At 37.3% G+C, this 26114-nt stretch overlaps 1 protein-coding gene across 2 annotated transcripts in view; it reads left to right on the forward strand.

Moving 5' to 3' along the window:
• The window catches only part of LOC140141329 (transmembrane protein 135-like), a 361936-nt gene that overhangs the window by 13095 nt on the left and 322727 nt on the right, over nucleotides 1–26114 (forward strand). The window lies entirely within an intron of this gene.

A 26114-nucleotide genomic window follows, 5' to 3' on the forward strand; every position in this document is an offset into this window, starting at 1 on the left:
GCACTGTCATGGAACACCTTCCTGGACCACATTCACAGCCCAACAGATTTCTTTTGCTGTGTTCCAATTATTCGCCTGTGAATGTGGTCCAGGAAGCTGTTCTGTGTCAGTGCATTTTACTGTTGTGTCAGTTGGACAACTGCTTGGTTACTGACATGTGTTTAGAGTAGAGTATTGAAGTAATCAGAGTTACTAGTACACATATAATGCTGCATTTTCCATTGTTAATCAAAATCAGTAATTATATTTAATTTGTGGCCAAACATGGTCTGTAACCACCCAAATTACATAATTAATTTTCAACAATCACTTCTAAAACATAATTAATATCATTCAATGTAGATTAATAAATTGCCTGTGTCTAGAATAGGTGGAGGGAAACACACTCTAAAATAAAGTTGGAAAAATATGAGGTTTGACTTGTTAGAAAAGTTTTATATTTCATTTTGGATTTTCATGAATTAGTTATATATTTTCAAGGGTTTAATGCAAAAAAAAATGAAGGAAAAAATAAGAAAAATGAAGTTTAAATTTGCCGACCCATTTCCTGTGATGCTACCATTTTGATCCTCCGGTAAAAGTAAAAATCCCATCATTCAATTACTCTGCTGTTTTCAAAAAATTTAGATAGTTGCCTAGTTCATGCCCATTGCAAAGGGTAATGCATTTAAAATCCACACTCACTCTGTGGAAAACATTGCAGATATCTTCCACAGGGGAGTATGAATTTCAAATGGAATGTACACAGCAGGCAGCTCCAGTTGAATTTCATACACCCTCTGAGAAAGATTCAGACATGTGTCTTTCACAGAGGGAGGATGAATTTCAAAGAGAGTTGGCTAATTTCATTTGAAATTCATATTCCGTCTGGATGATATTTCTAAAATCTTCCACAGGGGAATGTGGAATTAAACTTGAAAAGCCATTACATTCAACGGCATGCAGTTGGACAGGGAGCCCCCATACTCCCCCTGTAGAAGGTATTTTTACAATCTTCTACAGGGGGAGTGTGTCCTTCAACTGGAATAGCCCATTGCATTCAGCAGCATGCAGTTGGACAGGGTGCCTCCAGGATTCAGTAATTGCCTTCACCCAATTTGTTTCAATCAAAAGGAGAATATATCATCACAAAAACACAGAACAGAAAATACTATCATCACAACATCTGAAATTGTGTTGCATCTCAGATGGAAGCATTAAATGGCAATCCTGTTGTATCCCTTTCACACACATCATAGTACACAGACCCACAGCAGGTTATCATGCCTTCCCATGGTGCATTATTCCATAGCCTAGATAAGCAGCTCACAAGCTGTAATTTTGCCAAACTACAACAATTATTTTGATAACGGTTTACAAAACCATTCACCAGGGGCATGGTGGCCTAGCGGTACAGGCTCTGCCTTGCAATCGGTGGATTACAAGTTTGAGCCCCGGCGTTGCTATCATGTTGTGCTTTTGGGCAAGATGCTTTACCTTACTTGCCTCTCTCTACCCAGGGGTGAACTTGGGGGAGCTATTAGGAATATTGTCCATTGAGCGGCACCCAAAGGTATGAGCAATAATTGTAATTTAAAATTGCACATTCTGCGCCAAATCTAATTTTGACTGGGCTAAAATCATGACATACACCCTCTGAGTAAACACTGCAATGCATCATGGGAAGACTGGATTATCTTCTGTGACACAGACCTTAACAAATTCAACCGATGACAAGAATTACTTGTGTATTTTTTATAAGCTTTAGAGAGGAAAGAATGTATTATCACCACAGCAAATGACATATGGCATTTCAATGCTTTATAGGCCACACGTCACAGGTGAAATTGTCCATTTCGCTGACATTTCGCAACATTTTAAAATGTTACGTAAAGTTCCCCAAAGCTGCGCAACATTGTCTTGGCTGCATTGAGCTGCATTGGAAAAGTTTGGAAAATTGAGTGAAATCTGCGGCCACTTTATGCAGCTAGTGCACAAGGTGAAGAAATATCGAGTAATTTTGAAAACTTTCGAGCATCTTTTCAGCATAATGTAATCTTGAAAAATGTTAAGCAATTTTGTGAAACTTTGAATAACTTTTACGCATGATTTTGAGAAACTTTAAAGCAAGTTTGTGTAACTGAGTACAATATACTGTGCGTAAATTGCTAAATGTTCACAGGGCAGCTATTGCATTTACCCACTTCTGGCACTGAGCAGTCAAATGTAGTGAAGCCACCAAAGTACTGATATGTTAAAAAGTTAAAAGTTTACTTCAAAATTAAATTCAGATTTTGACAATTTGACAAACAAAGAAATAAAAAAAAAAAAAAAAAAAAATAAAAATAAACAAACAACCCCCTAAAACACACACAACACAAGGAAACAAAAATCCAAATGCAAATCAGACACATTTAACAAAGTTGTTTAAACACCTTGTTGAAAAGTGGCACAAATGATCATAAGAATTTAAAAGCCCCAAATATGTCTCGAAGCTCTCCACCACCCGTTCTCCTTGTATCTCATACTTTATTTCAGTTCAGAACTGACAGCTGCAATGTAGCAAGGGGCAAGCAATCAAAGTACATCACATTGTATGGCGTGGTAGGCGCATTAATTATGAATACGTCTGACAAGGTGTTTTATCAGGTTGTCTGTTTTTCTACACCTAGATTTGTTACTGTTGCTTTAAGAAATGTCATTGCTAAAAGCTTACTAAAGCTTTATATGAGGCCTTTTTGAATCTGGATTAGACTAGTTCATCTGGACCACTTGTTTTGATTGGAATTTTGATCCGACTAACTGACTGCTGGATGTTGTAAGAATAGTCATCCCTGAGCCTGTTTGTGACTACTGTTGAATTTAACCTAGATCTGCTTTAAGTGGGCCTGTTGGAAGTCTAACAGAAGTCCTAAATGTTGCTGTTGTCAAGAAGTTATGATTTAAGTTCCTCATGCAGTGCCATTGACTCTGATCTAGATCAGTCCAATTCATATGAATCGCTTTTAAGAAATGTCACAACTATAAAATCTTTGCAACTTGGTGTTTTGCTGGTGATATGTATTTTACAAAACTTTTTTTCAGGAATGATGCACCTCAGAATGGTGATCTGTAAAATCAACATGTGGAATTCTATTCCTGCTCATTGACAGTCCGGTCCGACTGCCTGATCAGGAAGTACTGCCAAATCAGGCAGCATGTTGCCGAAGTCAGGCAACATGGTATCCTGACAATGCAATGCTCTATTTCAAATAGAGCATCTTTAAATATACCATTATTTCTTGGTTTAGAGTAAAGAAGTAGGTAAAATATATAAAATTATCAATGAATGTACAATTAGTAGTATTTTTTCATCAATTTTAGTTAAAATAAAGTTAATTTGCATATTTAAATCAAATTAAAAAAAAACACGTTAGAAATTGTTTTGTTATTTTAATTATTTTCCTCCCAGTGGAATTTTTTTTCGCCCAGTGAAAAATTGTCAACTAACATGTAGGTCATGTGTGTCAAAGTAAAATTTCCACCGATCTATTATAAAATCACCATGAACAATTTAGTCCTTAGTCTGTCAAATTCGGCAGGGATACCAAAGCCTGTGTTGCCTGACTCGCAACATGCTGCCTGATTCGTCAGTACTTCCTGATCAGGCAGTCTGACCGGACTGATTGAGCAGGAATTTTAATTCCTCAAACCCTCAAAATCGTCATCTGAACTGTTTCTACTGCAAACGTTACTGCATATTCCTCACTATTAATCACCTCAATAGGCATGATAGGTGCTTGATGGATTCACTCACATTAAATGTGCATTCTAATTCAGTTGGTGCGTCTTGTCAAGAATACTCGCAATTTGATTGGTTTTCACCTATCCATTATGACACGATTGTGGAAAGTCATGTAAGACAGTGAGCACACCGACACGCAACGGCGGCACTCTTGTAGATCCTCAATGATCGCGCGATAATGCGTTAGCGTAATACACATGCGCGAACTAAGAACACGGTTTGTTGGCTTAGATGGTCGTGACGGTTTCGTTCATTTAAAGCAACAGGGAAGTCCTCGCAAAAGTAACTTTATTTTTTTCTGGAAAAAAAAACCAGTTTAACTTATAAAAATTGTACTAAACTGAATAAGAATGAGAATAATGTTTTTTGCCTTTTCACTATAATATAATGGATGGGGGCTGACCATTATTTTTATCGTAGTGGATGCTCCACTACTCAAAATATTGGCCAGCCCATCCATTATGACATGATACTGGATAGGCAAAAGACAAAATCCTATCTTTTATTCTCTAATTCACTTTCATCCAATCTTTGTCTAGTGGGGCTGTTACCGTGTATTCCTCGCATCACCCCAAATTCACCCGCAACCCGGGGGCACTCACATGTTAAAGTGGTCCGGGTATGTGCGGCGGTCAAGGGTCCCTTTTTCAGACTCTCCGGCAGTTCCTTAAGCCTCACATTTGGATCTGCTCCAGTTCTTTGAGCCTCAAACTCTGACAATTGTAGCTCTTTAAGCTCAAATTTGGAAATAATTTAGAAATATTTAGCTCAACGGCCTATAATTTGGCCCTAATTTCAGTTCTTCAAGCCCCTTTGCCCAAAAATCAGTTCTTAGTTCCCAAAGTTCGACACTCCGCGCCGCACACCCCCACCAAAATTTAAGTTGAGTGCCCCCCGGGTCGCAACCATTTGCTCAGTAGAAACATGTTGATTGGGATATTCATTTAAAATTCACACTACCCCTGTGGAAGATTTTGGAAATATCTCCCACGGAGGGAGTATGTTTTTCAAATGTAACTGGTCAGGGTTAATCATTTTGAAACCCATACTCCCTCTGTATTATGGCTTTACCTATCTCTTCCACAACTGGAGTAAGTATTTCAAGTAGAAGTTACCCAACTGTCTATTCTATTTTAAACTCATACTCCCTCTGTGGAAGACTTTAGCTAAATCTTCCACAGGGGTAGTGTGGATTTTAAATGGAATAGCCCATTGACACTCACAGACTTGTCACCAATGTTCTACTTTATATTCTGGCCAACTACATCTGGAAATGTAGTTCCCATAAATATTTGCGAGAATTGTCATCAGGATGTGAACCGATACTCCTAAGAGACATGTCATCAATGTTATGTATCCAGGCCAAGTACATGTATCTAGAATTGAAAAATAAAGTTTTGTCACCAAGATGTGAGCCAATACAGATTTGATATAGATCTGGCACTACCATACTGAACTCTCTTATTGTCACCTAAAGACTTGCAGTCAAGTTAGTGCAGTTGATAGCAGGGGCGTAGCAAGAGCATCAGGGGCCCATGGACAAGGAGCAGTACGGGCCCTTTTAACATTAACCAGGGTGGGATTTAACCTACCTTAATATGGGGCCCTGGGCTAGGCCTAAATTTGGAGGCCCGAACTTACGTGCCGAGGAAGACATGTGCACTCAAGTCAGTGGCCATGTTTTGGTTTAACTAAAAGGGGACTAAGGGGGGACTAACATACTTTGTTCAATTCAATTTCAGACTATGTTGGCCCCAGATCAACATAAATTTTGCTATTTGAATGCGCGCGAAATGCGGAAAATTTTACAATTTTGCCCTATTTTGACCAAAAACATGCTGTTATTGGGGTTAAAAGAAAGATGCATAGGGCAATTGTGGGCCCCCAAAATTTGGGGCCCAAAACTGCCCTGGACCCGGGCCAAATGGCCCAATGGTATAAAAATCCGGTCCTGCTCTCCATTATTAGCTCTTATTTAATTTTCGCTTTTGTGCTCGGGGCCCCTGAACCCTCGGGCCCCTGGACTTCGTCCACCCTGTCCCCCCGCTTGCTACACGCCTGGTTGATAGGGCATCAGAGTTCAGTGGAAGAGGTCCCAAGTTCTAGTTCTGGTGCGGTTGAAAATTGTTCTCGATGAAAAATCACACAAATTAGCCCTAATTGTGTGCTTTTAAGGGCACTTTTGCCAAACTTGGGGTTAGCTTTTTCCCTGGACAAGGCACTTACTGCTGATTGTCTCGTTGTAACCCGTACGAAATTCGGGGAGCTGATCCTGGTTGCGAAGGTCATTTGTGGAATGTCTAGGGTGTGCGCTCTTGTAGCAGCAAAGTCCCTGAATTGTTGTTGAAATGGTTTATGGAATGATGTGAGGCTGTAGTGGTCAGCGACAACCTGTAAAGTGTGCTGAGGATTGTGGATCAACGTCTAGGTGTTGTGCCTGTGAGTAGCGCACTATAAATCACTGCATTTTTTATTATTGAATTTCAGGCCCACAAAAAAGTGTCACCAAGATCTGAACCAAAATTAGACATGTTAGATCTAGATCTGGTATAGTACCATGATGAAACCCCTTTATTCATTTTTGTCACCACAAGACATGTCATCAATATTGTGAACCCAGAGCTTCCCATCCAGCTATCGTTGAACCCGTCATTGAATTTCAGGCCCACTAAAAAGTGTCACCAAAATCTGAACCAAAATTAAACATGTTAGATCTAGATCTGGTATAGTACCATGATGAAACCCCTTTATTCATTTTTGTCACCACGAGACATGTCATCAATGTTGTGTACCCAGGCCAGCTATACTATTGAAGGTGCCATGAATATTTTACATAGTGTGATTAGGTAGCCTATGGCATAGCCCGACTTTGTGTTGAAAATACACCTGCTTCAGTGATGATGAGAGGAAAATAGGTAATGACTTTGGAGGAACAGGACGAGTATAATATAGCTGCCTGTATCTCTGTCTTCATCTTTATAAATGATATACAGAAAGCAGTATTCGAAATAACGACTGAAACTATACCTCAAAATTACCAGTAGGGCCACCGCTATAGAGGTGGTGTTATATAATACATAATACTGTGAATGTAAATGTAGTTACTAATGAAAAACAATTTTTGAGAAAATTTTTTGATCTTCACCACCCCCCCCCCACTTTTTAGATTCTTGAACGCCCTGGCTAAAAAATATTGGGTCAACCTGTTCGGGCTGTTGATGCAGGGGGCCGCAAAATTACCTTTTCTGCAGCCCCCCCCCCCAGGTAGGAGTGGCCACGGTATGCCACTGTGAAAGTAAATATGCATGACAACCAGTGTGCGTTCATTCATATTAATTAGTTCATGACATTCCCCGGTTTGTAGAGCTCTAATTTCTTGATTTTAACATGCAAAAATATGACACTTTCCAATTATCATGCCAAAGCAATGAACTTGCATGTTCAATCCATAGTGAACCCCCAGACTTGCCAGAATATTTTAATTAATTTTTGTATTTTAATTTTGACACAACATTTTAATGTTTTAAAAAACATTGGGATGACCAAATATTCAAACGGCAATATACATACACATTTGTACCCTCCTAACTCTTAAAGAAAATAATCGTAAAAAACAAAAGCAAAAAACATACATCAACAAGAACACCAACTAGATTTAACATCATCTAAGCAGCACCATAAAGCATCATCGTTACATCAACACAAGCTTATAGTTATCCTTATCAGAAAATAACCCATCTTATCCTTTGTCTGGGTAGCTAATCCACAGGCTGACACATGAAGAGGCTTCCATTCTCTCTCTCTTTCTCTACCCTCTTGATAACTCGCCTCTCAATCCATCGCTATCTCACCTCTCTCCTATCTCTCTCCTTTTCTCTCTATCCTCTATCTCTCTCTCTTTACTTCCTTTCTCTCCCCCTCCTCTTCTTGATCTTGATATATTTCTTTTCTATCTACTCTGTCGCCAACTCACTCGCCTCTTGTCTCTCTTTCTCTCCCCTCTCTCCCTCTCTCTCTCTCGTCTCTTTCTTTTACTAAGCCGGGGGAGGGAGGCACTCAAATTTCATAGTGTACACATGCGTGACCAGAGATTTTCCAAACATACCCTAAACAGGATTTAGTGCAGTGTTGCAACAAAAAACATACCCTTGAACAGGATTGTATCCGAAAGGTACCCCTAAACAGGATTTAATATTTGCAGATTTTTGATAAAATACACTCCTTTTTACATTCTTTAGCATTTTCTAACATTGGTCAAACTCGGGTGATGGTCCTGATGCAAGTTAAAAAACACAAACTTTAAAAAAACACTAGGTACACAAAAATGACCCCTAAATTCACCAACTAGAAGTAGAAATTTAAAAACAACCCTGGTTCTAGAAAACAGGCATTTTTGACCCCCTAAACATGATTCACAAGATTTGTGTTTATTCTTTTTCTCCTTTCTCTTGCCTCTCACATCTCTCTATCACCCAATATCACTCTTCAAATTGTCCAACATCTGTAAAACATCTTCCTCAAAGTTGAATGATCCATTGGAACAAACGCAATCAAAGACGACTTCACAGCCATTCTCCTGTTTGTCACTTTGAGTGTGAACCGAAATGCCAAATTGGAACTGAAATGCCAAATAGGATTGCTTAAAATAATGTTTGTCAGGCCAAATGGGCTATTCCAGCTGAAATCCACACTGCCCCTGTGGAAGATTTAGCTAAAGTCTTCCACAGAGGGAGTATGAGATTCGAATAGAATAAACAGTTGGGTAACTTCCATTTGAAATACTCACTCCAGCTGTGGAATATATAGGTAAATCCATAATACAGAGGGAGTATGGGTTTCAAAATGATTAACCCTGACTAATTACATTTGAAAAATATACTCCCTCTGTGTAAGATATTTCCAAAATCTTCCACAGAGGTAGTGTGGATTTTAACTGCAATAGCCTAATTCGCTGTTGTAGTGCACGTTACAATATGATCGTTGCTAGGCCAACTGGATCACGCTTTCTTTGTTACGAACCACTGATCGAAACATCACAACACTAAGCCTATGGCATATCAAAATTCGGAACAGGTGTATGAGCCCAGGCTTGGAGCAGTAACCAATGGTTACTAACGTGCACTATGACAGCGAATAGGTACTGAAAAGAAACATTTATCTTCGAGCTTGTGCGCACAGAAGTCAAAATATATACAATGTATAAAATAATATTTGTTAGGCCAAATAAAAAGAATCAATTTTTCTTAAAGCTCATGTGCTCTAACAAGTAAAAACAATAACATCCTGGTTTTTTTTCCTTAGAGCTTCAGAATTCGGATTTTCAGAAAATTTTTACTTTTTTCTGCCAAAATCATTAGATAGTACTGTTGTTGAAACCAACAATTTTGCATTGAAAAATTACTTTTTGTTTAGTTTTGAAATTATTTCTTTCACTCTTGACAGGCTTACTCCAAGACTCTCCAAAATTGCACATTTTGTAATCAAAATGTCCAAAATGGAGCTTTATATAAAAGTGTTAAAAACCATATAGGACCCATTGCATCAGATTTTCAACCGATAAAGAGCTTGGAGACAAGCAATTTCTTTTATTTGGCCTTTTCATCAGAAGACTAATAATATAGCTTAGTCTATGGATAGATAGGACATAATTTCCCCGTTTTCTCTCTGCGGCTTTAGTCTTTCATTAGATGTAGTCAGACTGTCATACAATTCTTGTATCGGTGTACTCGAGCATCGCAATTCCTAAGTAAATCCTGACTGCTTGTCCACATGACTCCTTAGATGGCTAGAATCATCAAGTTTTGTGATGCCTGTATGTTGCACTTGAGGACTACTCGAGGATCACTAGGGGAAATCGCAAAATCTCTTAAATTTCTTGGGGGATATATTTGGGGACAAACTTAGGGATTGGAATCTCAAGACAGCTCACACGGCAGATTTTGCCAAGTTTTTGCTCGAGAACCGCGTTGCTTAAGCAAAAAGCCCTCGGTGTGGACGTGCTTAATATCCGTAAAATGTCAATGACAGAATTAAAGGTAAAGAACCTGCTTCAAAGTCAATGTTTTGTTAGATTGTGACAGTTACCATGGTTACAGGGTATTGCAGGACATGTTGCCCACCTTCATTTGAAGAAGGTAAAAGTTAGGCCTGTCAATTTCCGTAAAATGACCTATACCTTTTATTGAAAGCCTGTGCCTAAAAGTTAGAACAGAAAAGTTCTTGACAGTTTATATGTTTAAATTAAAGATGGCACCCATGAAAAAGGAGTTTTGCAGTCCAGTCCACAGAAAAACAAGTCTTCAACATTCATAGTAATTAATAGTGAACATTTGCTGCCTGTGTGAACACTTGATTAATTGCAGTTCTATCTTTACATGTATGAAGTTGATTTTCTGAAAACAACCTATTAGTCTGAACTGAAGGGTCATTAGTCTGAAGAGGGTGAAAGTTGGGGTTTAGGGCTAGGGTAAGTTTAGGGTTAGGTTTAGCATTAGGTTAGGGATAAGGTTAGGTTAGGGTTAGGGTATGCCTAAGTTTTAGGACTAGAGTTATGGTTAGGTTTTCAGGCATGAGAATTTGGTCGATTTGTAATTTAAGGGGTCCAAAACAAAAAGTAAGGGGTCCAGGACGCACAGACGCACAAGAATGCGACCCCTGTGCACAGCCTGTCACATTGGCACCGTTGGGGTTCGAACCCACAACCTCAAGCTACCTTGCTATTATGAGTCAAAGTCTTAGTCCGCTGCACCACGTGCCCCTATTTATGAAAGAAATAATGCTAAATTTAATCAAAACAGGAGCTGATCAAGGATTTTAAAAATTGGTGGACAACTTACTTATCTGAGATGGTTTGGGAATTGCAAGGCTAAAATGGGCTAATTGTCCCCAGAAAAAAGGAAAGTTTACAAGATTTTAAAGTAAGACCACCTTGTATTCTGTTGTAACTGTCAATTCTATCTGTCATTTTGTCTAAGTACTCAACATGCTAAGGGACCAATCGGAAGCAATTTGGAAAGGTGATGCGAAATAAGACAAGATAATGGGCCCGGGAATGCTAATCACACACCCACCCATCCACACTTGGCTAATTGATGTGTCCGCTAACATCTTGTAATACTCTGTTGAAATGGAACAGAGTTTGGGCTGTTCTAGGAATTGTACTTGCTCCCTTGTAAAGTGACATGGTGGGGACGTCATGGGTCAGGTTAATATGAATGTGAATATCTTGTCTTGTCTTTGTCTTGTTCCCCACATCAAGTTGATATACCTGGCTCAAATCTTTCTATTGAACTGTCAAATTCAATGTGTCTTATGTTGCAAACTCACAATGATAAAGTAGAACAAATCGTAGCCATAACTGGGGGGGGTAGTGAGTATTAGTCTGATATTTAAGGTTAGCTCAACATGCCTATCCTAATAAAAAAATCCACTTTTTTTTTCTGTAAAACATTGAAAATCGGCCTGTTTTTGAAGGAAAAGTTCACAAAAGGGCCACTTTTTTGGTAAAAACATTGAAATGAGCCCTTTTTTGAAGGAAAATTTCTCCACTTTTTTCGCCTTCTGCACCCCTCCAAATGGTCAAACCTTCATAAATGTATTATATGAGCTGTCAAATCTGAGAACTGAGCCAGTTCTTTCAAATCTGTAACATTTATGACCAAAAATTCATTGTGAGATTACAAAACCATATGTGATTAAAAAATTCTGGAACAGTCCAAAAGTTGTCGGTTACCAAAAATCTGGCAGACAACCAAAATTTGTGATCAGGTGTCCCACTGGATAAGTTCCTGGTTTTCCTTATTTCAAAATTGGTGCAACACAGTGAAGTTGCTACTGACAGATGGCTCGCAATCCTCCATGAGTCTACAAATCAGAAAAATCACTTGGACAGAAAGGAAAAAAAACAGCAAAAGAGACAACCACTAACACTGATCCTATAATCTTCAAACTCACTCATGACAATTTTTCAATATACCCTGCTAAGGGAACGTTCATAAATACCTTGGTGGGGGGCTGGAAAATTTGTAGGGGGTCAAAAAGTTTTGACCTTCCAAAAGGGGTCAAAAAGTTTTGACATGGCAAAAGGGGGGTCAAGAAAGTTTTGACACCCATAAAGGGGGGGGGGCCAAAAAGTTAAATACAAATTTGTGCGCGCTACGCGCACATTGTCACAATAAAGCTCTTTTCATCCCGATCATAGGCGTAAATAGAGTAAAATACAAAATTTTTGCGCGCCACACGCGCACTCAAGCATTTTTTTAAAGCTCCGTATATATGTATGTAAAGCAACTGCAATTGTTTTTCGTCTGTGCCGCAAAATGTCATCCCCCACACCAAGAAAGCTGGATACACCCTGATACATCCATGCAATAACTTTTGAGACCTTATTTGAAAGCAATTTATTTATATTTTATGATGTCCTGACAATTTAGGCCTAATAAGGCCTGTAAGAGTGACACTGATAAATGATTAATTTATTGTGGATCTGTTTGCTTGAATTTGTAACAAGGTTGAAACTGTATTTGTTTAATCCACTGTACTAGTAAAATAAAGCATTACCTATAGTGGAAACAAGAGTGGAGTATTTTAAGTAGGCCTACTAGTATACCTTCATTATGTGTGTGTGTGTGTGGGGGGGGGTAAAAGTTTGGGTGTTTACAAAAGGGGGGGTCAAAAAAGTTTTCAGTCCATAAAGAGGGGGGGTTCTAAAAGTTTAACATACAGACAGAGGGGGGTCAAAAAGTTTTGACATACCGAAATCAACATTTTCCAGCCTCCCCTACCAAAGTATTTATGAACGTTCCCTAAAGGCAAAACGAAAAGAAAAAAAATGCTGTTCAACCATAGACTCTGTCTTCAGAGTCTATGGTTCAACATGTGTGTTCAATGGGTGTGGATGGACCTGCCAAGTCGGGTCGGTTTTTGATTGATTGATTTTTTTTTAAAAAGATGCTAAATAACCCTAAAAAATATTTTGCAAACATTGATAATTTGCAGAATATTTCTCAAAAAGTTTTAGTCAAAATAACACAGATTGTGCCAAAAAAGTGTTTTTTATTTCATGCAGCTATAAAAAAAAAAGAACTAAAATCTGGGTTGGTGAGTCAGTCCTACCAATTGGATGTATACCTATACCTGATATCAGTAAGGGTGTGTAGATATTAATTAGAACAGCCTTTTTTGTACACCCATTTTTCCCATTATGCATTGGTGATGATTAATTGGTACCGCTGAGTTATGAACTTGGACAGATTAGGGACCAGTTCACTTCCATCAATGTTGCCAGATTAGTACATTAGGAGCCCAAATAAAGATACTTGGTAAGGCATATGTTTTGTTTGTGAAATTGGCCTACCTCAGTAATCACTATTTTATTTGGTAGTAGACCTTGGAAAAGGGGGCTAGGGGGCTCACCTTTGCTTATGTAATAACCATGCTGAAATGAAATGTGCCGCAAAAAATTAAATTGATTTTGGACTTGGTATTCATTTTTGGTAGAGATATGCGGCTAGGTTTATGATAAAATACCCCCCAAAAGATATAGGGGGCATTTTCCTCCTAAATATTTTTCTTGCCCCCCCCCCCCAATTTGCCCCTCTGCCCTGTTTTTAAGGCAACCCCCCAAACAAATTACACAAATTTTCCACTTTTTGCAGCAAATTTGCACAAAATTTGTTGATTTTGCCCCCCTGAAAGTTACTTTGCCACCCAATTCCTCCTGCAAAAAATTCCTGATGCCGCCAATGGGATTACCTTGGCTGGTCAAGCTTTCTGTGCCCATATTATGTGCTTTAAATGCAATACTTCAGCTTGCAGTGGATTGCTGCTGTAGCTTTTTGTGGCTTTTGGTTTAGTTAGCATTAGGTTCTTTCTCCCACTGGAGACCATAGTACACCATTTGGCATTTTGGGCTGCTTTACACCCATTGCTATCATCATGGAAACACCCAAACACTTGAATCTGGCAAAACTGGTTATCATCTTTCTGACAAGCCAAGATGCACTAATGGGGGATATATGCAACCAATGCCAATGAATGATGCAAAATATGCTCTTAAATATTTCATGACCCTTATGTGTTAATCCCGGTATTACATTGTTCAGTTAGGATTATAACAAAGTGTCACGCTGAGAACAATGAATTTGATAGAAAGGGGGAATTGTCCGATTATAATTATGGTATTATGATGTAAAAATTAGGATTAGCATGTTGTAAATGATATCATTATTTTATCATCGAGGCATATTTTGACAAATTGCCTCATCTACAAAATGTGACACTATAATGGCCTCATCCCAATGGCATAGTTCAATAACCTCAATTAAACAATGACAGTGCAGAATTTAACCTCGAGTTGCAGAGTATGAGTTTTTGTACCCAAATTTTCAAAGGTCATTCATTGAATGTGCAAATGTATTGGGGTTAAAGAACTGTGTCTTGAATGAGCGTGATGCGGAGCCATTGAATACAGCTTTTCTGATGACAAATTATTTATATGAGGATTAGTTTCATCACTCTAGATTGGGCTAATAATTGTCAGAATTTGAAAGTCTGAGTTGCCTGATTGCGATGTTGGTATAATAATATTTAAAAAAGGCTTATGGTTTGTTGTGCAAGTTGAGATGGTGTCTCCTTCAGAAACAAAGACTTGGCGGTGCAATAAGTTGGATGATGTATGATTTTGTATGTTATGATGGAAAAGAGGGGATTACTATGGTTACGCCACCCTCTAGCCATAATGTGTAGTTTATTTATCGTTGTACACCATGACACTTGTTTAGTTATGTAGGTAAAACTATTCTTTCTCTTTCTTTTTTATTTTTTCTTTCTTTTTCTTTCTTTCTTTCTTTCTTTCTTTCTTTCTTTCTTTCTTTCTTTCTTTCTTTCTTTCTTTCTTTCTTTCTTTCTTTCTTTCTCTCTTTCTTTCTTTCTTTCTTTCTTTTGTTCTTTCTTTCTTTATTTTGTTTGCTCATTCTTTCTTTCTTTTTCTTTTGTTCTTTCATTCCTTCTCTTTTGTTCTTTCTTTCTTTCTTTCTTTCTTTCTTTCTTTCTTTCTTTCTTTCTTTCTTTCTTTCTTTCTTTCTTTCTTTCTTTCTTTCTTTCTTTCTTTCTTTCTTTCATTCTTTCTTACTTTTGCTCTTTCATTCTTGCTTACTTTTGCTCTTTCATTCTTTTAGTTCTGTTCTTTGTTTTGCTGTTTTATGCTCTGTTTTATTCTCTCCTCCTTTTCCCTTTTTTAATAATTCTTATTTATTTCTTCCTTTTCCTATTCATGACTTCCTTCATATTTCTTTGAATTCTTGAAAAAAAGTTTTTTGAACCAGCTCCGAGGATTATCTACTTTCTGCCATCATGTTTTGTTTACTGAAGATGATGTCCCTGAAGATGATGTCCCTGAAGTTGTGCTCTGATGTTATATACTGAAGATAGCATTATCTAGTCAATGTTTTTGAATACTATGATGTTATCTACTGAAGATAGCACCTATAGTCAATGTGTTTGAATACTGATTTAGCCTCAAATCTGTCAAGATGATTTGTCGATTTCCATGGTAATTTGTCTTATTGAAACATGGCAGCCATGATTTGTGTGGTTTGAGAACTGATGCATTTACTTTGTTTTTAATTTTTCATTGTATAAACAGAATTATTATGATTGCCACAAAATCTACTGTAGAGAAAGAAAATCAAAATAGCCCCCAAAAACAAAAAAAAAAAAAAAAAAAAAAGGAGAAAAAAAAAAAAACCCAACCAGAAATAGAAACACATTTTAATCAACAAATGCAAAATGCAAACTAGTTTACAAACTAAAATAATAAACCTAAATAAGTGGAAAGACACAACAAGCAATAAACAGAGTAACAACTAGTGCAGCTACATTCAATGCTGAAACAACAAACAAACAAGCAAAACAAAACCAACCAAAAAGCAAACAGAACAACAACATCAAACAAATCATACCAAATTACAACTACCACATAGGCTCCAGAGGATTAAAATATGGGGGGGGTCCATATATGAGGCTGAAATAATTGGGGACCTATGGTACTTGGCACCCCACCCCACACACACACACTCCAAAATACCCCCTCCCCTGGTTCCAGAGCCACTGCAACAAAAATCAGATAAAGATTTAAAAAAAGGACATAAAAACAAGCAAACAAATAAATAAACAAACAAAGCCAAAGAGAACAAAATCCTTAACAAATTAAAGTCTCAATGAATTGAATTAAGAGTCTTAATGAAAACAATCCAAGATACAATTTATTCAACCAAAGTCAGTGATACCTATTAAAAGATGACAATCACCATGGCAATTGCTGAAGAAAAGTGGCTAAAAAGCTTTCTTTAAAGGAGGATGACACCATTTTAAAAAGAAAAAATATGGAAAAAAAGAAAGTGGGCAGATGAAATAAAGCATTAAATGAACAGCTTTTGCTTTGATTTATGAATTTTATCGCAGACATTCTAAATCTAGCACTTAAACTGCTGATGAATAATTGGTGGTATAAATGGTCCGAAGCCATAATAAAAATAATTACACTAATAAGAATGCATCAAGATATTATATCCCGCAACCCTCGAGGGCACCATCTGCATGGCGTAATACTAATCCTCTTATATTTACTTCGGATTTGGGTCGGCATGGAGAACTTTCATTTTTACACCCTTTGGCAAAAACAAAACCCCATATTTTTTCTTCAGTCATTGTTAATCAGAGCGACCGAATTCTAGTCACAGAATTTCATTGTTAAATGAAATACTATAGGAGCAAAAATTCACCTCATATATTTTCACATTTCATGCTATTATTTAAAAGATGATAAAGTAAATATTAAGTGATAATAAAGATATTTAAGGCACTGGCAATCTAGTAGATTTGAAATTATTACATTTTGGCGAAAAATTCAAGTATATCATATTTCGCCTAAATAGTACAGTACTTGGTTTTTTCCCAACCTTTAGAGCTAAAATTGGAGCAACATTTTTTAATTTAAACCACAAATTATTGAATATAACTAGGAAACTAGGCTTTTAGATAAAATGAATTCATATAATTTGCCATACTTCATTAATTTAATTCATTTCTTGATGCGAAGATGTAGAATTTTAACATTGTATATATATATGTAGGATTATTTGTGTTTAAATTTTTAAACTAGATTTTGAATCAGAGCATATAAAAGTGAAAATTAATGTAAATCAATCAGGGATTCGCTATCAGTAATTAATCAAAAATTTATTGTAAGATTTATTCCCCTTTTGCATAATTCATCATATAATCTCACTAATCACCCAATTTATAATATTTGCATTATTTTGGTTAAATTGAGCGTATGATTCATTGCATTAAGTAATATATATTTCTTAATTAATCCATTTTGATAGATGTGGCATGTAGTTTTGTATTTTTTGGTTGTGTGATAATGCTGCAAATTCTGTGTTCCATGCTCTCATTGTTACAGTTATGTAGTGATTATAGTGTTTCATTAGGGAACAAACCAAAAGTTTGATGACATGATTGACATCCTATAAATGAAAGTCCTTTTGTTAGGGGGGGGGGGGGTTCAAAGAGTCTGAACACGTTTGTAAAAAACTAGTCAAAAGATTGGACTAAGTGGAAAGAACACGTTGGAATTTTCAACATTTCATACTTGTTTCAGGGATGGAGGGAGGGGATCAGCTTCCTAACGAACAGACTTTTGTTTACATTTATAGGATGTCATCACACTTTGGTTTGTTCCCTTATAATTAACCCCATGAGTACTACCTGCTGATTGGTTACAAGAAGACTATTATGATTTATTGAGCCAATCAGCAACATCATACCAAAGAGGATTGAGCTTAAATTTTAGAAGCTGTATTTTGATTGGTCACTCAGATGAATGCATCATATAATTATCCAATCAGAAATGATGTAAGAGTAGTTCTCATGGGTTAAGATGATTGATTTAGACATGTAATTTTGCAAGTAAATCTGTGTCATGCACAAATGGACTGTATTAAATATTTATCCATAATTGTCCTAAAACAAATTGGTGTTTTTACAAGTCATGATTTTTGGTCAAGAAATTGAAAACAACTCATTGTATTAAGGGGGTACTACACCCCTGCCCAATTTTGTGCCTATTTTTGCATTTTTCTCAAAAAATTGTAGCGTATTAGGGGACAAGTAAGATATGTATATTATAGGGGCAAGGAATACAACTACTGCACTGGAAATTTTATTTCAGCACAGACAACAGTTGTGAAGTTACAGTCAAAAATGAGGGAAACCCAATATTTGATCAATAAATCAATAACTACTTGCTTTGAGTTGCTGAATTTTCAGTACAATAGTTGTAGTCCTAGCCCCTATAATATACATATCTTACTTATCACGAATGTGCTATAATTTTTGCGAAAAATGCAAAAATATGCACTAAATTGGCTAGGGGTATATAGTACCCCCTTAATAAGCCTTGCCTATGAGTTCTTTCTAGTCCATTGATTTTGATATATGATACAGGTTTATTGAGTGTCCATGTTGGTGTGCAGATTCTAACTTGCTATATGATTATGTATTTCTTACATGCATGTATGCAAAATGAGTATGATGTTGACCATATATTAAAGTTGAACTTCTCTGCATTTTGAATTATACAATTTTGCCAAATTTACAGAAACCAAATTTGAATAATTTGTTTATGAGATACGACTATTCAAACAAAAACCCAAAAAATTGCATATTCTTTATCCATAACTTCAAAATATATTTTCCTCGCGTCTGACATCCAACTCACTTTGTTACAGAAATATGTTTTCATATTTTTTGTTACATTTTGTGTACAAAACATCTTCCATATCATGTAGTCAAAGCTATAGTTTTAGATAAATTTATAAAATCTGGTGTTTCAATTCTAAACTAGGCTAAATGAGACATTTTTTAAGAATAAGGCCATTTAACCTGAATGATGATGAGATATTTTATTGTCTCAATACTATTAACAAGATAAATGTTTTAATTTTGATGTTGATAATTTGCTTTGATGGGAGGTTTTTTTTAAATGTCTGCAAAATGTTTGTTCATTTCCAGTGTTTGAACAAGGGCTTTTTGAATAACTACAACTAACCCTCCAAAAGATTAAAATAATATTTTGGTGTGTAAGTGTAGCTTTTAAAAAACCTGAAAGAACTATTCATGCCTTACTGCGAATCTCAAAGACAAATTTTTGCCCAGTTAATGAAGATACTGGTATAATCATATTATTGGTTCAAGATATACATGGGTCGCTATCATATAGCTATTAACATTATATTCCAATGCAGAACCTCTGTCCTTAATGTGCTATTCCATTTAAACTCCACACTACCCCTGTGGAAGGTTTTGGAAATAACTGCCACAGGGGGAGTATGAATTTCAAATGGAAGTAGCTCATTAGGTAGCTCCATTTGAAACTCACCATCCCTCTGTGAAAGATTCAGGTTGAATCTTTCTCAGAGGGTGTATGAAATTCAAATGGAACCACCTAATGTGCTACTTCCATTTGAAATTCATAATCCCTCTGTGGAACATATTTCCAAAATCTTCCACAGAGGTAGTGTGGATTTTAAATGGAATTGCCCAATGTAAAGATGCAAACCATATTTTGAGATGCACGATGAAGAAAGCACCTCTGTCAGTTTTGAAGACTGACAAATCAATTTACAACTGTTGAGTTGCTTGGTAAAGGGAAGGAAACAGACCCTCTGGTACAACAGATGTAGGCCGGCCATGAAACAATCATGGAGAGCTGATGAAATTGTATCTGGGCCAATTTTAAGGGGTTGAATGAAAACAAAGTACATGGTCCAAAAAAAATCTTATTAACAAGTTTGATTAAACAATGGTAGATTAATTTTAAAGCAATGGTAGAAGGAAACACCCCTCTGGCTTTAAATCTCTTCATGCGGGTGTCGACTGCAGACGACAAGTTTAAAAAAAAAATTCAAAATTCAAAGATGTCAGAAATGTAAATTTTCATGACCATATTTGGAATCGCCATGAAAAATGCATTAAAATGAGTACAATCAAGCCTAGTATTGATTCAGTAGTTCTTAAGATAGCTCTTGATATTTTGAGAAAATATTTCAAAACTTGACCTTTTTCCGTTGAAGCGCATGGCTAGCATGCAGAGCATTAAGGATGTAAATGTAGGCCGAGGGAAAAAAGTTAAATTGCGAGGAGTGTTTTGTTCATCTGTACATTTGGGCAAACATTCTTAATAACCATGATAACAACACTCGTTAAACAATGGTGGCTAAACAATGGGGATGTGTAGAACCAGTTCTGAATGTTGGTTGGTGTAGTGTTTGGGATGTTGATTATTCAGTGCCAGAAGTGGGTAAGTGTAATAGCTGCCATGTGTGTAGATAAGTACAATATACCAGAATGGTCGACTGCAGATCCGTCGGATAACGCTTTTTCAATGAGAATGAACTTTGCTGCCTGGATGATGTCACGATGAGGTTAGCATTTATTCCGTATTGAAAAGCGTGTTCCGAGGGATCTGCACTCGAACGGCCTCATACTGTGTGTAAATTGCCAAATGTTCACAGGGCAGCTATTGCACTTACCCACTTCTGGCACTGAAATGTCGATGTAAAGGATGTAAATGTAGGCCAGTCAGGAAAGTTGCAAGGAGCTGACATAGTTTGGGTTAGTTGGAAGGGGTTTGGGAGTAAAAGGACAGTACAATTAATTATTTGGGACCAGTTTTAACACGCAGAATAGGAAACATTGATGTAATGTAAATGTTGGCCGGCCAGGAAGGGAATGGCAATTAATTTAGAACCTGTGCTTACATGAAGAAGTGGAAAGGCTGTTGTGATATAAAGGATGTAAATTTGGGCCAGCCAAGTTTTGATGAGCTGACAAAATTTGGGTGGTTTGTGCATGAGTGGAGGGACAATGACAAAAGGCTATTCCAGTTGAAATCCATACACCTTATGGAAGACATGCCCTTAATTTCCCATACAGGAGGTGTAGATTTCAAATGGATTCACCCATTCAAGTAATACCATTTGAAATTCTCACTCCCTGTGTGGTAGATAAAGGTCATGTCTTCCACAGTGGGTGTAAGGATTTCAACTGGACTAGCCCAATTAATTTTAGCACGAAGAATTAGTTTTAGCACGAAGAAAAGGAAAATCCATTGTGATAGGGAGGATATAGATGTGTGCTAGACAAGATCTAGGTATTCAAAGCAGTGCTGAAATTCTATATCTGTAGTTTAAGGGGGTACTACACCCATGTGGTAAATTTGTGACTATTTTTGCATTTTTCTCAAAAAATAATTACACACTGGTAACAAAAGTTATGTATATTATTGGGGCAAGGAATCCAATTACTACACTGAAATTTCAGTGACTCAAGACAAGCGGTTCAGTATATATGATAGGAAGCGAGGTACATCCTAGTGGTACCTCATTTCTGGTCATAAATAACAAACCACTTGTCTTGGGTCACTGAAATTCCAGTGTAGTAATTGGATTCCTTGCCCCTTAATATACATAACTTTTGTTACCACTGTGTTATTAGTTTTGAGAAAAATGCAAAAATAGACACAAATTTATCGAGGGTGTAGTACCCCTATAAAGGGGTTTCTTTGCTATATTGGTCAAGATTGATAACGGTTCCTGTATGGGTCAATATGAAAAGTCAAGAACAATATTTTTGAGCATAGGAAAAAATGCTCAGTCTAGTATGTCAAATTTAGTCTAGGCCCCGGTCTAGGCATGAATAGGGCATCATATAGGTTAGGGGATTTCTAGGTTTTTAGGGAGGACAGGTAGTATTGTTTTGTGAAAATATCTGGATCATGGACTACCTCATGATAAAAATATAGTATGTTCAGACCCTGGGGTTCAGACAGACAGTGTTCCGTATAGTTAAAGGGGCTATGAGAGATTTCTTGGGAAAATCAAATCAGAAAATTTCACTTTGTTGTTAGCCTACCAAGCATTAATTTGGAGGACAAAATCAATAAAAATGAAATACTGTGAGTACCTCATTAATTAAGTGCATGAAAGACGGTGATTTAAGCTATTTCAGATGCTGGTTAGTATAATTATGGACAAATAAATTACAGTGGACTTTGACCAAAATTGAGGGCACAATGTTCAGTATTTTAGAGAAATCTTACAATGCCCCTTTAATTAAGTGGTCTTCCATGCAGACAAAAGACTAATCTTTATAGGGTACCGTAGGTTTTAAGCCAAAAATTTATTGTTAATTTGGCATCAGGTGGATGTTTAGGTAAAGATGTCCAATTAGGGTGATCACATAACATTGATAGATGCTTGTTTCAGAAAAGTCTGGCTGTGTGAATAGCTAAACCTATGTTTGGAAGAGGGGAAGGTTCATATGGGTGGGACCAGTGATGCTTAACCCCAACATGGCAACACCTGTCATAATTGCGTAGCCAGTGACGTATCCAATGGGGGGGACAAGGAGACTCCCCTGTGGGATGCTGACCACCCTTATATTTAAGATTTTTTGGCCTTTTTGTACTCTTTAGCCCATTTGTGACCATTTTCATCAAAGTTTGCCTCCTTGAAAGTTGCCTTTCCCCTTGCACCCCTTGGCCTCCCCCTTCTGAAAAAGTCATGTCTAAGCCACTGGCGACTGCTTGTAGCCAAGTTTTAATAAGCTGAAGTTAGAATCCAGAGCAGACTAGCAGTGTAGTAGCAACTATACCTTCTGCATGACACTAGAGCAAAATTAATTTAGAACCAATGCTGCCATATTTCAGTAGGAAGGAAACGCCCCTCTGGTATCAAGAATGTAGGTTAGGCATGCATTGGGCTAGAGTGCAGCTGAAAATATGATTCCATAGTTTGAGGGGCTTTAAGTGAGACGGTTGAATGGCAAAAGGGCAGACTGGTCAAAAATCAAAATGAACCCCTGTTATCAAGTAACAACAAACCGACATTGCTAGTTGGGTGGTTGACTGGAAAGGAAACGCCCTCCCTGGTGTGAAAAATCGGGTCAGGCGGAAACCAGTTGGCAGGGCAGCTGAAAATATGTATACTGCATGGTTTGAAGGGGTTTACGGGCAGGGGTGGTTCATGGTGATCAAAAATTACAGCGTCCCTGTCATGGAACACTGACTCGTTGACTAATTAATAAGTTAGTTCAGTGAAATGAGAGGAAGACCTTTACCGGTAGACTTGTGGTTCAAAGAATGGGCTGTTCAACCAATGGGCTATTCCAGTTGACATCCATACACCCCCTATGGAAGACATGCCCTTAATCTTCCACACAGGGGGTGTGAATTTCAAATTTGGTTACCCGAATGGGCGACTCCATTTGAAATCTACACTCCCTGTGTGGGTGATTAAGGTCATGACTTCCACAGGGGCAGGGGGTGTATGGATTTAACCCGGAATAGCCCAATACAGGTCAGGCATGGATTAGTAGGCTTTGCAGCTGATAATGACTACACCCTCATAGTTGGAGGGGGTTTATGCAATTTGGAGGGAGGATAGAGCTGTAATTAATAATAATGAGAGAAAAGAGAGAAATAAACCACTTTTTGTAGTGTGGGATGTGCACCAGTCTTGCTCCAATAGGCTGGAACAGCTGCAACTTATGGCTAATTTTATCTGGAGGGAAAATATTGAAATATTTAGATTTTAATTTCAAAATTGTGAAAAAAAAGAAGAAAATGACACACCCTCTTACCATGCTTACAGTCTTAGTAGTGGAAGATACATATGTGGATGGGGGAATATACCACTTGGTTGTACAGCTGAAATACTTTTTATAACCCTTGGATTGAAGGGCTTTGTTGCTAGTATGTTGGAAGAAAGAGTTCCAGGCTAGTACAAAAGGGGAAAGAAAGACCAATTGTTTCCCAAGTTAAAAGGAGTGGGTGAAAACTGTTTCACTTTTATGTAATGTGTATTCCATGCAACTGGAAGGGTAGGGGGAGAGGGAAAGATGAGTTCTCTTCTACATGAATGCCCCAGATTGAGTCATTTGGTCAGTGCATCCTTAGACTTTATTCTTATTTTCTATATATGCTATAAAATATACCAAACTTCACTTTAGATGCATTTTTAACTTTATTTAAAAACAAAAAGGTTAACATTTTGATTATTTTCCCACCTTCTGTTAGTTATGTTAAGAATCAGCCGCATCTTTTGGACTTAAACCAGTATGTAGGGGTGTGTGTGTCTGGGGGGGGTCCCATCCAAAAAGGTCTACATTGTGCTCCTTTTTCCAATAAAAAGGACCAAAAGTGGGAGAAATTCATAACAAGGTGTTCAATTTTCAGGGGAGTGTAGGTTAATTTTTACAAAAAAATCTGTGCAAACACACTTTTCATTTGAAAAAGGTCCACTATTTGGAAGTCTGCCCCCAATAAATCGTACGTATGGGTCTGAACTTAGTTGGTTCTGTGGAAGTTTCTTTGTGAGTTTAACAAAGTCAATGCCCAGTGTTATTATGCCACCAAAGACAACAATTTATAGATCTGACAGTGTCCCCTTAGGACGGGAGGAAGACCAATTTGTTTCCAGATTGAAAAAAGCAAGAAAACAAAGGACACACCTTATGGTGGAGGATGCATGGTGGGCATCACCAATTGTCTGCAACAGCTGATATTGGTATCCATAAGTTTGGAGGGGGTTTATTAAAATAGTTGAAGAAGACCAATTTTTTTTGTTTCGAATTGAGTACAGACACGCCCTGTGGTAGAGGATGCGGTAACTAAGGCGAGCGCTGGCTCAAACAGCTGAAAATATATCCCTGTGGTTTGGGCTGGTGATTCTAAATAGGGAGGGAGGGAGTGCGATTATTATTTTTTCTTTTTGGTAGGGAACCAGAGATAAATATAGCTGGGAGGAAAATTGCTATGGTATTTATGAGATGGGGATGGTATAAATGGAAGATGTTTGCGGGAGATAATATGCAAGCTGACTCATTCGTCTGTCAATGGGGAAACTTGAGAAATTCATTAACTGTTAATTTCTTGTTGCGTTTTGATCTTTTGTGAGAGACGGGATTCACAGGAAAGCAATTAATGCTTTGCATGCTAGCCATGCGCTTCAATGGAAAAGGTTCAAGTTTTGAAACATTTTCTTAAAATATCAAGAGCTATCTTAAGAACCACTGAACCAATACTAGGCTTGTTTGTATTCATTTTAATGCATTTTTCATGCTGATCCCAAATATGGTCATGAAAGTTTACATTTCTTGAATTTTTGAATTAAAAAAAAAATTTGAACTTGTCGTCTGCAGTCGACACCCGTGTGAAGAGAGTTAATGATGGCGAGAGGGTGGATGTATTGATGGTGGGATGGTTTCAGGGGCATGCATGGCTTAATGAAGTGAAAGTTTTTGAGTTTTAAGGATGTGGACCGGTCAATTCCATTTTAATTAGGAAAATGCCAGAGTGAATTTAGGAAAATTAGGTTAGGACATTGTATTGGTTAAGCACAACTGGGCATGCGTAGTAGAAGTAGGTCTACTGTAAAACTGGGGAGTGGTTGGTTAGAAACCAGTTGGGGTTAAACTAGCAAATAAACATAAATAAATAAACACCTCTAAACAACAAACTTAGGAAGACACTCTCAAAGATCTCATGATCGTCAACATCTCATTTCTTTACTTACTTATTTGTTTGTTTATAAGGTGTCTATTTCAATGGTTAAAGTCAATTGTATTTTTATTTGTTTATTTGATTGTTTTGCTTTGATTCACTTTTTTCTGCCACTAAGAAGTTGTATGTTACTAGTAGTAATGGTCTATTTCAGGTGAAAACCAAACACCCCTGTGAAAGACGTGACCTTCATCTTTCACACAGGGAGTGTGAATTTCAGATGGGGTTACTAATGTGTGACTCCATTTGAAATCTACACCCCCTGTTTAAGATTAAGTTCATATCTTCCATAGGGGGTGTATGGATTTCAGGTGGACTAGCCCAATATATCCCATCATCAATAGGTTGAATGGTCTTTGTTATTTAAGCATAATTAGAATAGAATTGGATATATTTAGTACATGTCTTAAATACTATAAATGGGCCATCCCATTTAATTTAAAATCCCCACTACCCCTGTGGAAGATTTTGGAAATATTTTCCACAGGGGGAGTGAATTTCAAAAATTAGCGTATAAACCAACTCTCTTTTGAAACTCACCCTCCATCTGTGGAAGATTCAGGTTGAATGAAATTCAAATGGAGCTGCCTAATGTGTTGATTACATTTGAAATTCATACTCCCCCTGTGGAAGATATTTCTAAATTCCAAACTCTTCCACAGGGGTAGTGTGGAATTTAAATGGAGTAGTCCAATACTACAAATCATCACCTCTCACCATTTCTCT

Source organism: Amphiura filiformis, chromosome 19 (assembly GCF_039555335.1).
Source record: "Amphiura filiformis chromosome 19, Afil_fr2py, whole genome shotgun sequence".
Lineage (NCBI taxonomy): Eukaryota > Metazoa > Echinodermata > Ophiuroidea > Amphilepidida > Amphiuridae > Amphiura > Amphiura filiformis.